The sequence below is a fragment of the Bombina bombina genome, chromosome 8 (genome assembly GCF_027579735.1).
Source record: "Bombina bombina isolate aBomBom1 chromosome 8, aBomBom1.pri, whole genome shotgun sequence".
In the NCBI taxonomy this organism is placed as follows: Eukaryota; Metazoa; Chordata; class Amphibia; order Anura; family Bombinatoridae; genus Bombina; species Bombina bombina.
Genome location: NC_069506.1, coordinates 316995025 through 317012850, shown reverse-complemented (window position 1 = coordinate 317012850; position 17826 = coordinate 316995025).

Genomic DNA, 17826 nt, shown 5'->3' with positions numbered 1-17826 from the left:
CGTTTATCTCTGGCTGGGCATATAGCACTCTGATCATGGGCACGGTTGCACCGTGTGCATCGGGCATGCTGCGCCTATCCACTTCTAGGTCTATCCGTTATTTTCGATCTACCGCTCACACTGTGCCTTTCACTAGCAGTTTTCCTGAACTGTTGCACTTCATCCACAATACTCTCAGACCTCAGATCAGCACTTTGCTTTTTCACCAGTTCACTCTGGCGGGCCATCCTAATAGCCCCGTCTAACGTTAAATCAGGCTCTAACTGCAGCTTCAGTGAGACTTCAGCATCTGCAATTCCAATAACTATTCTGTCTCTGATTTGCTCTTCTTTAGCAACACCAAACTCACGGAATTCAGCTAGTTCATACAGGCAGCGCACAAATGACTCCACAGATTCTCCCACACGCTGATTACGTTTGTGAAAACAAGCTCTCTCATGAATCACATTTCTTTTGGGCACAAAGTGGGCACTGAGTTTATCCATAACTATTTCTAAGTCAAATTCTTCCCCTTCTTGGAAAGTAAAAGCATTGAACACTGGCTCCACATCCTTCCCCATAGAGTGTAAAAGAGAATTAACTTGTACTTCACCACTCTCCTTGTTCAGTTGGGAAGCAATCCTGAAGCGCTGAAACCGCTGACGCCATGTGGGCCAAGCTGCAGGATGAGAGAAGTCAAAAAGCTCAGGTGGGGTAAACTTTGACATTGTCATCGATCAGGAACAGAAGCGCAGGCAAGAACTTCTGACACCATGTCATGAGATGCAGGACACATGCAGGACACAGCAATGATGGTACAACTCTATTTTATTACAGTGCATAGAAACATACATCTAGTCAGGTTGATTTCACTAACTAACTGCGACACAGACAACCTGACCTAAGCCCCGCCCACAAACAGTGACATCACATCCTGCTCTCATCACAGGTTGCATACTGCATTTTCGTATGGAGAGAAGATGCATACATTACAAAAGTTCACAATAGCATTCATATTTTCAATATCTTACAAAATGAATATTTGAACATTTCACATAAAAATACACAGGAAAAAATTGTATTGTTAAGGTGCATAAAAAATCGTAACAAAATTCTTAAAAAATCATATTTTATCAAAAATATAAAATTTGTATGTAAATTACACCGGAATAAATCATATTACATATACACAGTCTAATTTAACTACAATGAATTTGCAAAAATCACTTAGAAATTCATACTTATAAGTACTAATTACAAAGCATCTTTTTTTTTTTTTGCAAAATGGGCTCAACATGGGCGTTCCATGGGCGTATATGAAATTGTCTCTCTAATCCTAGTAATTCTGTTAAGATTTTTAAACTACAGATCTCACAGATTTTTCTCAACAACTAAAAGGTAGTAAGCTTTTCTCAAAAGACTCAAAATACTTGTGTGTAGTGTATCTTTTCTTGTATATATGTGTGTGTTTGTGTGTATTTGTGTGTGTGTTATATATTTGTGTGTGTTTGTGTATATTTGTGTCTGTGTATCTGTCCCTGTATATATGTGTGTGTTTGTGTATATTTGTGTGTGTTTTATATAGTGTGCGTATCTGTCCCTATATATATATATATATATACGTATATGTGTATTTGTGTGTGTGTGTTATATATGTGTGTCTGTGTGTATCTGTCCCTGTATATATATGTGTGTATGTGTGTATATGTGTGTCTGTGTGTATCTGTCCCTGTATATATATATACACATGTGTGTTTTTCTATCCATGCATGTTTTTGTATTTCTGTGTCTTTCTGTTTATCCCTGTATGAGTGCATGTGTCTGTCACTGCATAGGTGCGTGTGTCTCCTTGTGTGTATGTTTCTAATAATTTCTGTGTGGCATGAGTAATGTGTGTGAGTGAATCCCTGTATTTGTGTGCATGTGTTTGTGTATCCCTCCTCTAGGTTTACTTGTATGTGCATCCTTTTCTATCTGTTAGTGTGTGTATTGCTTCCTTTGTGTTAGTTTGTCATTGCCTGTGTGTATCTGAATTGTGTGTCCAGCCCCTGCCTGCTTTCATATAAATGATGTGTCCAGCCTTTGCAGTATCCTAGTATCTTCTCATTTATATAAGGACTCATATGAAAAGCATTAAGGACGCCTCATACTGCAGACTCTGTGGCAGATGTATAACAGCAGTGTAAAATCCCAAATGAGTAACTCACACTTTTAGTTGGCACTATGGGGTATATTTATCAATGTGCAAACGGACATGATACAAAGTAACGTATCATGTCCACTGCACATCAAAAATACGGACAGCATACGCTGTCTGCATTTATTATTGCACCAGCAGGTCTTGTGAACTGCTGGTGCAATGCCGCCCCCTGCAGATTTGCGGCCAAACAGCCGCTAGCAGGGGGTGTCAATCAACGCGATCGTATTGGATCGGGTTGATTTCTGTCCACCGCCTCAGAACAGGCAGACAAGTTATGGAGCAGCGGTCCATACAAAGTTTGATAAATATGCCCCTATATGATGAACAGTGCATACAAGGCAACCTGGTTATCACAGTCACCAACTGACTGACCCTCCAGTTAGCTTCTCACAAATTCCTGTCAGTCCCAAATCCTCTTGGCTTTAGGCAAGTTAGGACACATCAGGGTGCAACAGAGCAGCCAATCTTACACAATTGTAACTGGATAAATAAAAACCTTTAATACAATTGAGTTACAAAACAGCATGCAACCAGTTTCTCAGTTAAACAGTGAGCCATTTCATCAGGCAACATGATCCCTAACCTTTTGAAGAGGAGCCGCCCTAGGGGACTGGACTTCCATATTTGGATGAACTGTGATATTTTATATTTTATCATGGACTGAGAAATTTTAGACTTTCAGTTTTTATATACTTGTGAGCCTTAGCAACCCTAAAACTTTGTTTGCAAAGTTTTTACATTTTATAAGGACTCAACCTGCTACCATCTGATGATGATATGTCTCTTATTAGGGAAAAGAATACATTTATATTATTCATATGTATATTTGTATCTACACATGGGGGCCTAGCTATCAAGCTCTGAATGGAGCTTTATGCCCCGTGTTTCTGGCGAGCCTGCAGGCTCCCCAGAAACATCAGTTATGAAGCAGCGGTCACAAAGACTGCTGCTACATAACCTGTCCGCCTGCTCTGAGCAGGCGGACAGACATCGCCGGAAATCAACCCGATCGAGTACGATCGGGTTGATTGACACCCCCCTGCTGGCGGCCCATTGGCCGCGAGTCTGCAGGGGGCGGTGTTGCACCAGCAGCTCTTGTGAGCTGCTGGTGCAATGCTAAATATGGCGAGCGTATTGATAGCCGTATTCAGCGCGGTCTTGCGGACCTGATCCGCACTGTCGGATCAGGTCCGCCAGACCTTGATAAATAGGGGCCATAGTGTATCGTTTTATTACAAATTTATAATAGAAGCTTATAACATTGTAATTTAATTTGACATAATATCTTCATATGAACATAAAGGCATACTATAGTATCATGGAACTATACTAAGGGAACTAGAGGTGATTCATTTCTTTAATCTGAACACCCTAAGATCATTGTGTAATAATATATGACTTCACTCTTTGACCAGGCTTTTAAATACGGCATTTCTTATGTACAGATTGGTGGGTAGATAGACAGAAGATAGAGAAAAGATAGACAGACAGAAATAAGAAATGTGCAAATTTGTTTTTAGACAAATGCATATTCATACCAAAAATCAGTTTTTCATTTTCATAAATGAAAATCAGAATAATTGCACCAGCAAAATTTAAAGAAATTCATCAGTATTTATTTGTTTCCTTTAACTTAATTTTAAAAGCCTTTATATTTACCTTAAAGCGTAATGGAAAGCGCTCTAACCCAATCCTCTTCTTGCCAGGTCCTTGGCCTTGCTAACAGGAGGCTTAGCGTGCTCAGCACCCAGGACCTGAACTTACTGTAGTGCAGGTCCTCTGAGCCGAACGACTAAGCTTTCTATTGGAGCAGCCAGGGCTCTGGCAAGAAGAGGATTGTGTTAGGGTAACTATGTAGCTACAGATTAACTTTTCACCTGTAGCTTTGAAACATTTACATTTGTTTAATGAAAACAAATGTAAATATTTAACAAAAATTCGATTTTCGTTTTGTTTTAAACTGAATGAAAACCAAATAGTGCAGGCAACGAATATTTGGGGAAATTAATTTCCTGGAATATTTGAAACACAAAATTTTGTCCGAAATTAAATTTTATTCCCTGCACATGCCTAATAGATATATAGATAGAGGTTGTCAAATAGATAGATAGATAAATAGATAGATAGATAGATAGATAGATAGATAGATAGATAGATAGATAAAGTATTCTTAATTGCATCAACATGGTTTAACACTATTGGGCCAATTTATTAAGGGCCGAATGGCCAGAAAACGGGAGTTTAGAAGCAGCGGTCTTAAGACCGCTGCTCCTTAACTCGTACGCCTCCTCTGAGGCTGTGAACATCAATCCACCCGATCTCATACGATCTGGTTAATTGACACCCCCTGCTAGCGACCGATTGGTTGCAAATCTGCATGGGTCGGCATTGCATAAGCAGTTCACCAGAACTGCTTGTGCAATGTTAAATGCCGACAGTGTACAGCAGATCATGTCCGTCCGACTGTTAATAAATCTGCCCCTTGATATCTGTCTGATAAGTTATGAGTCTCTTCTTGTTTTACTCCTCTGTCCAAATAATAATGGTGCTGTCATTAGCTTTCAAATCAATCAGTAAATAGCTGCTGGATAAAGCTTGTATATCATTCAATGCCCAGTATCATCTTAATGTCCCATAAGTAGCACCTTTACCCTGTGCTGGCACTGCTACAAATAGTTCACCCTATTTATCAAGAAGAAGGCATTACTCTCAATCTCATTCAACCAGTGCAGTTAATTTGTCCATACACATCAGATATCATTATCTGCTTGGAAGTAATTCCTTGCTAGGCATTTTCATTCAATATACCGTCTGAAGATGCTTCATAATGGCATTGCTGGCAGCCTGTGCAATAGTTACCACTAATATTAAAATATGCAGGATGCTGGTTAACAAATAGAATTAAAGCCTATTTAAATTTTATTTTGTAGTTTATGGCTGTTCAGAAGGGTTCATAGAGTATGTGACATTGCTATTTCCAATAAAATATGATAGCATAACATAGATAATGGAGTGTTTTAACACAGTATTTAGCTCTACTAATCAAAGGAGCATGGGACTGAATGTAAAATTTTAAAAGAAGTGAGCTATGCGCAGATAGCTGCTGGTACATTGCAAAAAAATAAAATAATATTAATAATAATGATAATACAGAATATGAAGATAGTTTTCAAGATACTGGGCCACATTACGACTGGTGCGCTAACAGTTATCTGTGAGCGATATCAGGTTTATTGTTGTCGCTTTTGCGTGCTGGAAGGAGCTCTTCTATGACAAGTTGAAAGTAAATGCGAACGGGTGAGCGCAATTGTGATTTACGCTAGAATAATTACCGCGACCTTAGAGCTCTGGTTAACTGTGAAACAAAAAAGTATCACAAAAAACAAAAAATACATTTATAAGTACAGTTACACATGTCTAGCTAAAATTTTCTGGGCCTTGAGGTCACTTTGGTTGAGAACCACTGCATTAGGGTGTTTCATTTTCTAAGGCAAAAAATAAAGTGTAACATTTTTGCAGACTTTGCTTATGCCCCGAGTCTCAGTGATGTAAAATATATATATGATAAATTTCAAGAAGATTGGATAATATTTAGAGGTTGTACACTTTGATCTGTTTTGTAAAAGTAGGCAAAAAATATGATTTTTCAATGTTAATTACTTTTATTGGGAAAAATAGAAATCACAAAATTAAAATACCATTAAAACTATACACTAAGATTAATAGGTAATATGAAAGGCAAAACATGTGTTATATTGATCTACTATGAACGATGCAATCCCTTGTTTTGTTCGCTTGGTGACGACTTTTCTGTGATGCTCAACTACCCTCAACAAGAATTGTTTTTGTTGTTCATCCCTGACCGATTCGTTATACTTTTTTATCAGAGCAATTCCTCTTTCTTCGGTATCATTGACAACCTTAAGAGCGTTCACATGGCTTCTTAGAGAATCACTGCAATATTCTGTCACGTCGTGGATCCCAAACAATTCAAAGAACCTCTTTGTTTTATTAGTAACGAAATGGCTCAGGTCTTTTCCTTCAAAAACCATGTTTTTACCCTCTAATTGTTTCACTTCCTTTTTCTTTGCAGGTTTGCTTTCTAAATTTTTAGTCATATTTCCTTAACAGCCCGAGTAATACGGTCGTCCAAAAAAGCCAATCCTACGTTTGTTTCTGACAGATACCAAAGGTGTCTCTTAGCAACTGTGAGAGCCCATTTTTTGACGTCTGCATCTGGGTAAGTGCTCAGAAGCTGTAGCATATCCAAATCATTCTTTGGAGCCCATCGACTTACAATTGCCTCATGCTAAAAGTGAACATATATGAGGCTGACAAAATGTGCAACCCGTTTCATTCCTTCCAATTGTCGTTGAGGAATATTCAACTGTTTAGTGAAGAGGAAAATTTTAAGTGCATATATTGCTTTTGCCATCCACCTTGCTTGATGCAGTGCCCCTGGGATCCTGAATGTAATGTTTATTCTTATATGAATCTTTTTTTTCTTCTTTTGTACACTTAGTTCTTATTTTCGGGGTGAAAACCTTGGCTACTCCACTCATTGACAAAGTCATACAATCTTCTCTTTGTGACCTAAGAAATTCTTTATCTTCTTGTGATACGCTATTCATGTCCATCACATTTTGCCGGGAAATGTCAAATAACTCGACGAGATCACCTTTCCAAATCTGCCGCTTCACATTTGCTTTATCCGTGTTTCTCGATTTCTCTTTACCCAGATTTTGGTATTCTTTGTACAGCTTCTGTATACCAGCACGGATATTCTCCTCCGTCTTAACAGGAATATTTGCTTTCCTCCACACTTCCTGTAGTTTAGTTCTGGTAGATTTAGCAGCATCCGAAAGTGTTTCTTTCATTTCCTTGTGATGGTAAATAAAAACTAAAAGTACTTGTTCCTTTGAAGGGAGCCGAGATCCTAAAAACTCACCACTAGGCACCTTTTCTAGCAGCCAAATTCCTCTTTTGGTTCCCATTTTAAAGTTCAATTACCTGCAAAAGATGAAAGAAATACGAGAAGACCATTAGTGTAAAGCACTTCAATGTTAGAAATGTCACTAGTTTGTGATAAAAGTGATCAATGTGTGCAACCCCTAAATATTATCCAATCTTCTTGAAATTTGGCATATATATATCTTTTACATTACTGAGACTCGGGGTGTAAGCAAAGTCATATGAAAATGGCACCCTAATATACATGTCTAAATAGGTATATGTATGTTTCTATGTACAGAGCAGGCGGACAGTTTATGGAGCATCAGTCTTTGTGACCACTGCTTCATAACTGCTGTTTCTGGGGAGCCTGCAGGCTCGCCAGAAACACGGGGCATCAAGCTCCATTCGGAGCTTGATAAATATGCCCCAATATGCTTATAATGCCTGTTATGGGATAAATGCTCTCAGGCTAATGTATCCAGTTAGACAGCATATATACAGGATAGTTGCCAGCTTTGGATAATGAACTAATATACATATATTATTTGGTTCCTAATAAATTCTTAGCAAAAATGGAACCACCCTTCAGTGCTTTTACATTATATCAAGCATTTTGTGGCTTTAGTAACAAATAAATATCTAGTTATAAAAGAGCTCTGAGATTTTATTAGAACCACAACAAGATCCAGTGAAGGCTGACCATAACATCTAACTAAAGGAAAGCCCAGTGATTATTCAAATCCCAAAACATAAATAAATAAGTTGTATGGTCTATAACATCAACATATGGTTAATGTTCTAAATATCCCCTATTGCCCCCAAAATACAGTGTAGTAATCTTTATTAAAAATTACAAATTGTAGCATTTTTATTTTTTCATAAAGTAACTACACTAAGCAGTTATAAGGGTTTAAAGTTGACGGGTGTGGGGAGTAAGAAAAAAAAAAGGCACTGAAAAGTGCCTTTACATTGAGGTCTATGGGGACTGTGAGTTCTCAATAAATATATAAGTATATGATAAACTGACGCTCATTAAATTAGATTACGCTCGAGCGAACTTGTTTACTTTCAACTTGTAATACGCCTGCAAATTAAAACGCCCATGATATTTCAATATCACTTGTGCGCTATTGTTAGAGCACCGCTTTTAATCTAGCCCAACATGTGATTAACCCCTCAGTTACTATCAAGAGAATTGTTTTGCAGCTGTTATCTTCTAAAGTCAGTTCATGAGCGAAACTTAACAATGCTAGGTTAGCAATAGGTTTGAGAAGTCAGCAGCTGCATTACATTTGAAATATTACTTGTGAAGGGGTCAAGTCCTTGACAAAAAGTGTGGGAACTCACCAAGACCGCCCCCCAAACACACACACAATAAATATTGTTTTTTTATATGCATACACTGTATTTCTATGTATAAAATCTATACACTCTGGTTATTGAAAGCTAATTAAATATAATGAAGGGTTGAATGGTTATCTTTGTGCCTGAGGATGGACACCCACAGTTACATTTTTACATGGCAGGGGTGACATTATTATTTGTAATTTAGGATTCACCTGATACTAAATACTGAGAAGCCAGACACACACGCTAGTTAGAACACATAAAGAGCCTTAGTTAAATTTTAGATGTTACTCCCTTGCTCTCAGGATATGTAAGACTCTGTAATGTAAACATCTAATATCATGATCTTGATAAGGTTTGTGCGTGCACTCACTCTGCAGTAAGAAACAATGATAATGTGATTTAAAGTAAAATTATGGTCACAAGGGGTCTGAGTGTCACTTTATTTTACCATTAATACATATACCAAGTAAATGCGAAGCAAGCAACACTGGCAGAGGAAGCAGGAGGCATGAGAGCACAGTAAAACTGAAAACAAAACAGGTCACCTTTCAATTTGGGATGAAACTATGAAACTGGCAAGGTTGAATCTGTAGCAAATACATTATCTTGTACAGGTCAGCACTCTGCATACAATATGGCCTGCTGACCATAAATTGATAGACATATAGACACCATCACCAACATAGATAAACAGGCTGCACACACTATTGGTGTATAAAATAATGTAATCAGGCTTATCCTACTACAAGATGTTTCACAAACGTCTTTAATTGCAAGGACTATTTCCCTTTGTGTGAACACATGTATTTCACTTGCAAACCTCATCCCAGCTATCTCTGGAAGAACTAAAGTGAATTCCAATCAGAGAGAAAACAGGAAGCTGGAAGGACATGTCTCTTCTCTTCTTGATGAGCACATTTTTTCTTTGGTGAACACTGAACTTTTTTAAAAACAACTTTACAATCACTAAACTAGACACAAATTCACTCTTGTTGTTTAATGTCAAGATCTAGCGTGTCCATACTTTGTTGTTTAACTCACATGGTGCATAGGCAGTTTACCTTCAGTTGCTCACACCCTCCTTCCTTTCCAGGGTTAGCTGAGACCTCACCCACTTAAGGTGGAACAGTCTTATTTCTGCTGAAGGGATCTAAATAACCTCAGAGCAAGCTCCAAAGAAATGTAAGCTCCATATATTCCACACAGTGTGGAGTGATAACACAGCTGAACTGTTGACAAGGTTGCATTTAGTGTATTGTAGGAAGTGTTACTGCCCATTACTAGAGGATCTTCCTATCCCTCTAACCAGACTGAACTCCAGTTCCTCCCACCAGCAGCAGCAGTGTTTACTGAAAGCATTTCTGTTCTCTGTCCAGAGGGAACTTGTGGGATTCTCTTCTTTCTTGCTCACATACACCAAGGCTATCTGACTGGAAAACAATTAGGGTTGAGCTATTTCCTAAAAATACTTGGATAACGTGTAGATGAATGGCACCTCCCAAAGCTCTACCTTAGGGCCCACCTTTAATTCTGCCATCAATATGTCTATCAGTGATTTGATTCCACTAGACTACCAATAGCACACACAACATTTGCATATGACTGATGGAAAAACAAACAAACCACAAAACAGAGATTTTGCACAGTGCGTCTGTGTAATACAAATAGACAAGTGCAATACCCTATTTGGCTGCCAGTAACACAAGAAGCAGTAGATGCACAGTATTATTTTTTGCTTGGCCATATTTGTTAAGCATAAATGCACAGAAGGTCTTTAAAGGGACAGTCAACACCAGGATTTTTGTTGTTTAAAAAGATAGATAATCCATTTATTACCCATTCCCCAGTTTTGCCCAACCAACACATTTATAATAATACACCTATTACCTCTGTAATTACCTTGTATCCAAGCCTCTGAAAACTGCCCCCTTATTTCAGTTCTTTTGACAGACTTGCATTTTAGCCAGTCAGTACTCACTCCTAGGTAACTTCACGTGCGTGAGCTCAATGCTATTTATATGAATCACATGAACTAATGCCCCCTGGTGGTGAAAAACTCCAAGGTCTAAGAAATTAGCATATGAACCTCCTAGGTTTAGCTTTCAACTAAGAATACCAAGAGAACAAAGAAAAATTGGTGATAAAAGTAGATTGGAAAGTTGTTTAAAATTAAATGCCCTATCTGAATCATAAAATGTTTTTTTGGACTTGACTTTCCCTTTAAAATGAATCTGCTACTCAGGGGTCATTTGAAAACAGTATCAAATTTAATATGTCTAGTATTTCTATAAATATTTTGCTAGACAGACTGCTGCAATACTGGACTGCCCAGTTAAAAACCGAACACCCGGCAATTATATCCACAGACCTTCCACAGTAAACTCACCCCCATGCTGAGCATTCAAGCACTACCCCTTTTATATCTCTCCAGGATCCTTAACTTAGGTCTCTGACCAAATTAATCTCCTGGTTTCAAGGATGCTAAAATATCTTTATCTCTCACATGAAGACTTAAAAAACAACTAACCTGCTTCTTCTACATAAACAACACAACAGGCAGCTCTCTGTACTACTGAATGTTAAACCTCTGCCTGATGGTAACCTAATTAAAGATATGAAATACTTGTGTTAACAGCTGGTGGGTGGGAGACTGTCAGTAACTGACTAGAACAGGACCGGAGCCAAAATCAAAGTGCATGAATATTCCAGATGGCTTCAAACACAAACTGAACAAACGTCACTTTAGAATATCCTGTGCTCCCCATAACAATACAGTTTAAAAAAAGCCTCAGGCATAAAATAAGAGGGTATGAATAAATATTGTGAATAATGATATGATAAGTCAGAAAAAGATCTCTGACAGAGGAAAATAAAATACAACTTTGGTGTAGTTAAATTACATTTGAAAAGCATCTAATATATTATATAAACACAAATCTACATAGATTTAAAAGGGCATGAATATTATAATTAAACCTTTATAATTGGGATAAAGCATGTATTTTTTTAGAGACTTCTCAATTTACTTCTTTTATATATATGTAGAGGGGGGTAGAAATAGCACCAGAGAATGAGCTTTAATATATTTATGTAAATGTGGCACACCCTAGATGCTGCTGTTAGGGGGGGATCTCACTTTCACCTTAATGAGAAAGAAAGTGGATTGGCTAGAGTAGAGGGTTTTAACAGTGCTTCCAAATGGTGTAATCCGCGTACATGTAAGAAAAGGAAGAAGGAAAATATAGTTCCTATGTTAGAACTGTATTTTCTTGAAACAGATAGTCGATAATACCCGCTCACCTGTAGTACTTGGAAAGATGAGTGGTAGTTGATTAGTTTCGGTTTGAATGTAGAAACTCCAGTGTTGAACCTCCAAAAGTTGTTTTATTCTCCTTATAAGAATCAGCTGTAGACCTCCTTCCCTCTCACTGTATTGCTTAGCACTTTCCCACAAACTTCTGTCTCAGCGCTTTAATCAGCCAACCAATCAGGAACTCCTCTCCCCTCACGTGTTTGTTGTAAACGTGAGATTGTGCGTTCCAGTATTCACCAATCACTTTTGTTTGTGTCCAGCCTTATTCAAATACACGTCCTTGTCACATCCAATCAGATGATGAAATGTCACTCATAGTCTCCCAAGCAGGTAACGCAGCAGTAATGGAATCCCGGTAAACACCGGCATCCAATTGATATGTGTACGACAGTCTGGCCAATCGGAGCCCATTACCAGCCGTGGTGGCAGACTGTCATACGCATATCAATCTCAATACCCTAGTCAAGCGGATGCCGGTGTTTACCGCAATATTTATATACTATATTTTATATATTATATAAATGGGTATAGGAAGGCACTGTTAGGCAGGACAAACCAGGTAATGAATATATTCTGTATATATATATATATATATATATATATATATATATATATATATATATATATATATATATATATATATATATATATATATATATATAATTTTTATTACTAGGTTGGTCCTGCCTAACAGTGCCTGTACCCATTGATGTACTATTTAAATATATATAATATAATTTTAATTACCTGGTTGATCCTGTCTAACAGTGCCTGTATCCATGTATTCTATATATATAAAATTACATAATTTTTTTATTACCTGGTTGATACTGCCTGACTGTGCCTGGCTGTATCCTCCATTTATTTTATATATTAATAATATAATACTTTTTTTCCTTACTTACTTGGTTGATCCTGCCTAATGGTGCCTGTATCGGGCACACTCGACTTAAAAAAACTGGTGCCGCCACTGTAACGCAGACAAAACACGCTACTGTGGGAGGAAGGTAAGATTAGAGTGGCGCTGATGCACAACTCTGCATGCACAAGGGGGGAATTGCGAAGGTTCAAGATGGCGCTGCAGCGCTGAACAGAACAGTGTCCCATTGAACTGGCTGGCTCAACAACTAATCGATAGCCAACTAATCGATAACGGAAATCATTCACAATGATTTTCATTATCAATTTTGTATTGATTTTAACAATAAGTTGTTGCAGCCCTAGTCGACCGTGAGGCCCCAGTGAGCGTGAGGCCTAAGGCAGCCGCCTATATTGCCTAAAATGAGAGAGCTGTATATATTAGTGAGCTGTATATACAATTCATGAAGACTCAGCTCTATAGTTCAACTCAATCTTTATTTTAGTGAGTACATCCAACGTTTCAGCCCACACCTGGGCCTTTGTCAAGGTAAATGCCTCACTCTCCTCTTCTCACTATATACACACCACTAATTGCATAATGATTGTCAGGTGCCAGTACCTGCTGTGTCTCCCATGCAGTGTATTTTTCCTTCTTACCTGCAGCCATATCGCCATCTACTGGACAGCAAGATAATATTAAACCTTTTACCTTTACTCCATAGCATTTTTTTCAGCTCTGTAGGGAGGAACAGAATATTCAGGTATTGACCACTCAAGACAATCATATACTTACATATTTAAGACATTTAAATATATACATTTCAAATACCTCTTCACCAGAAACATTGTTTGGTCCTGGACATATAATATTATAGAAAGCATAAATATATATATATATATATATATATATATATATATATATATATATATATATATATATATATATATATATATATATATATATATATATATATATATATATATATATATATATGTATACTGTATATATAATGTATATATAGATCCACATTCTGCATGCACTTGCTGGATTTAATGAAAAAGTGCTTTTATTGGCACACAAATATAACACGTAATGTTTTGGCGTTCTCACCCCTTCATCAGACTAGGTAGAGAAGTACTGATTAAGGTGTGAGATCCCTGACACCTCACTTGTTATATTTGTGTGCAAATAAAAGCACTTTTTTATTAAATCCAGCGAGTGCATGCTGAATATAGACCTGTAATTTTGTCTGCTTGCAGCTTGGTGGCTGATTATAAGGTGAGAGTGTGCTCTACTAGGACTTTTTTTAAATATATTATATATTATGTATTATATAATATTGGACTAACTATACATTTATAAGTTGACAAGCTTTCAGAAGAGTTCCTTCCTTTATCAGAATAGCTAAGAAGACAGTGGAGGGAGAGGATATAACTGTAATAGTTATATACCTGTAATCGATATATATATATAAAATAAAATATCTTTGTGAAGAACATTGGAACACAATATATGCATAATGCGCTTTAGGTTTCACACTGTAAGTCTAACGCAGTGTCGGGTTACCGCACATGAAAAATTAGTTATTTAGGCATGTTATCTAGGCACCCTAAGATAACTAATTATTCATGTGTTCCAACTCAATACCGTGTTAGATCTACAGTGCAAAACTCAAAGTGTGTTATGCAAATTTTCCATTCCAATATTCTTGCAGAAATAAAAAAATATTTTTATTTTTAAATATATATTTCTATATACGGTATATAATCATGTTAACGTAGAACAAATATCTATACCTTTATATCTATATGAATCTATATACAAGTATGGGTTTATATAGATATATAAACAGAAATGTCTATTAAAAATACAAATATTTTTTCCTGTATGTGAAGAACATTGGAATGTAAATATTAATAATTCCTTTTGGGTATAGCTGTGGGTTTAATATGGTGTCAGGTTAGTGAGCAAGTAAAAAGTGTTGTTTCTTTTTTCATATGCGTTCTGTGTTAAATTCTATGAGGAGAATAAGTTAGCTCAGTCTAGTCTAGTCATTTTTACACTTAAGTTGTATTAACCCACGCACGAAAAATCTTTACTTCTGGTGGTGTTATCACTCAAATATGAGCTCTAAATAGTGCACCACATAATCTGGCCCTTCTGCAAACAAATGTTAACTTTACCAAACATAACATTTAAATACCAACCGTGAATAGTATCATTGAAAGGTTTATTCTCATAAACTTCAATGTAAGTCTTTAGAAATTAATATTCAAATGTTATATTAGATTTTTGAATGCTAACATTTATAATTCAAATTTGTTCTACTGAAAATTTTGAACAGCAAAATAAATACCAAGGGGAACATTTGTTCTCGGATTTGAATGTCAAAAACGGATATTTGACAATATGTTTGACAAAAAAAGATAATAAAAGCATTAGTTCTTCAAGTAAAAAAAAAATCACAAAAAGATTTATGAGTGTGGAGAAAGAATTACATTGTTTTTTGTGTTAAACTGCTGCACAATGTACAAATAAAGGTCCTAAAAAAAACTGAGGGCTTAATGTCCTTTTCTAACATTCAGATAGTAAAAGGATTAATTTATATGAAGTTTGTTTTACAACTAACATGTGTCAATGTAAACAATATAACACGCTTTGTTATTGGGGTATATACCACACTCTTATAATAATGTTTTGCATTGGTTCCCAGCAGGTGATACATATTTTAAAACTGAGGTCCAATTTATCAGAAAACCTTGCTTCCTAATGGTTTTCACATGACTGTTTACTTGTGTTTACTTTACATTCTGATTCCTTATCAACAGCATTCCAATCCATTACAAAACAAAACTTTTTTTTTCCCTGTCATTTTTGGCATGTTTTTTTCCAAAAATACTGCCTTTTCTAATCATGCACACGCTTCGTTCACATTTTAACATTCACAGAAATTTCATGGTTCTACGTTGTCAAGATGAAATATTAAAATACAGGTAATACATATCTATATATATATCTATACTAGTGTTAAAGCCCGTGTACACGAGCCGCGCAGGGTATTGTGGGGAATGTTGTGCAGTACCTATACCCGTTTTTTATATTTTTTTTATTCTTTTCCTGTAGTGGTCCCACCACCTCCCCTCCTCCTGCGATAAAAATTTAGTACCACCGCCCGCACAGCCAAACCCCTTTTCTGTTGTGTAGCTGCCCCATCCCTCGTTACAGATGGTAACACACACAGTGTCACCTCTGTAACTATCAGGCATCTGCCCTTATATGGAGGCAAAGCACCGATCGCGCTCCGGTTCCATATGCGGCAGATGCATGGAGCTTCAGGAACTCCAGCTCCCGGCTGTAACTTAACAGCTGAGAGTGCTGGAGCTTCCTGAAGCTATCTCGCGCCACGCTGTGGTTTCTCCTTAAAGGGACATTATACACTCGATTTTTCTTTGCATAAATGTTTTGTAGATGATCCATTTATATAGCTCATACAGGTTTTTTTTTTTTTAAATGTATAGTTTTGCTTATTTTTAAATAACATTGCTCAGATTTTCAGACTCCTAACCAAGCCCCAAAGTTTTAGGAGCATACCGAGGTATACCCTCTCCAGCTTGCTCCTGTTTGTGTAAAGAGTCTTTTCATATGCAGAGGAAGGGGGAGTGTATGTTATCTCCCACTTAAAGTAGGTGTTTTAGCTACCTTTTTAACAGAGCTAAACTGGGAGCTTCTAAGTAAGTTTTTAAACGGGTTTATACTGGATTTTATATTAGTATCTGTGCATATTATTCTTTATAGTAGTATTACATGCAGTTATATGAAAATTGGCGTCTCTACTGCACATATTTGGCCTTTTATAATGTAGGATACTAAAAATATTTGCATAGAAACCGGCAGTAGTCCCAGCTTCTCCTCAGCTGTATATCAAATCAGCATTATTAACGTACTGGGACCAACCTCTCAGGGGATCAGGACTTTAAAGTCTTCGCCTCTCTCTTCATAGTAACCTCCAAAAATAATAAAGCATGTCGGCTAGATTACAAGTTTTTGTCGGTAAGGATTGCGGGGCTAACAAGCAGTTTCAGCTCACTGCTCACCTACAAACAACGCTGGTATTACAGGTTTTTTTAAACCCGACGTTAGCCACAAAAAAGTGAGCGGAGAGCAAAATTTAGCTCCACATCTCACCTCAATACCAGCGCTGCTTACGGTAGCGGTGATCTGGCTAAACGTGCTCATGCATGATTTCCCCATAGGAATCAATGAAGCTGATTCGGCTGAAAAAAGTCTAACACCTGCAAAAAAGCAGCGTTCAGCTCCTAACGCAGCCCCATTGATTCCTATGGGGAAATACTTTTGATGTCTACACCTAACACCCTAACATGAACCCCGAGTCTAAACACCCCTAATATTACACTTATTAACCCCTAATCTGCCACCCCCGACATTGCCGCAACCTACATTATATTATTAACGCCTAATCTGCCGCTATGGACACCGTCGCCACCTACATTATACTTATGAACCCCTAATCTGTCGCCCCCAACATCGCCAACACCTACATTATAGTTATTAACCCCTATTCTGCCGCCCCCAATGTCGTTGCAAATTGCCTACAATTATTAACGCCTAATCTGCCTTCCCAACATCGCCGCCACTATAATAAAGTTATTAACCCCTAAAGCTAAGTCTAACCCTAACCCTAACTTAAATATAATTTAAATAAATCTAAATAAAAATACTATTATTAAATAAATTATTCCTATTTAAGTTACAATTACACCTAACACTACACTATCATTAAATAAATTACCTAAATTAACTACAATTAATTACAATTAAATTAAATAAACTAAATTACGAAAAAAAACACTAAATTACAGAAAACAAATAAAATAATTACAATTTTTTAAAACTAATTACACCTAATCTAATCCCCCTAATAAAATAAAAAAGCCCCCCAAAATAAAAAAATGCCCCACCCTATTCTAAAATTAAAATAGAAAAGCTCTTTTACCTTACCAGACCTTAAAAGGGCTTTTTGTGGGGCATTTCCCCAAAGTAATCAGCTCTTTTACCTGTAAAAAAAAGACAATACACCCCCAACATTACAACCCACCACCCACACACCCAACTCTACTCTAAAACCCACCCAATACCCCCTTAATAAAA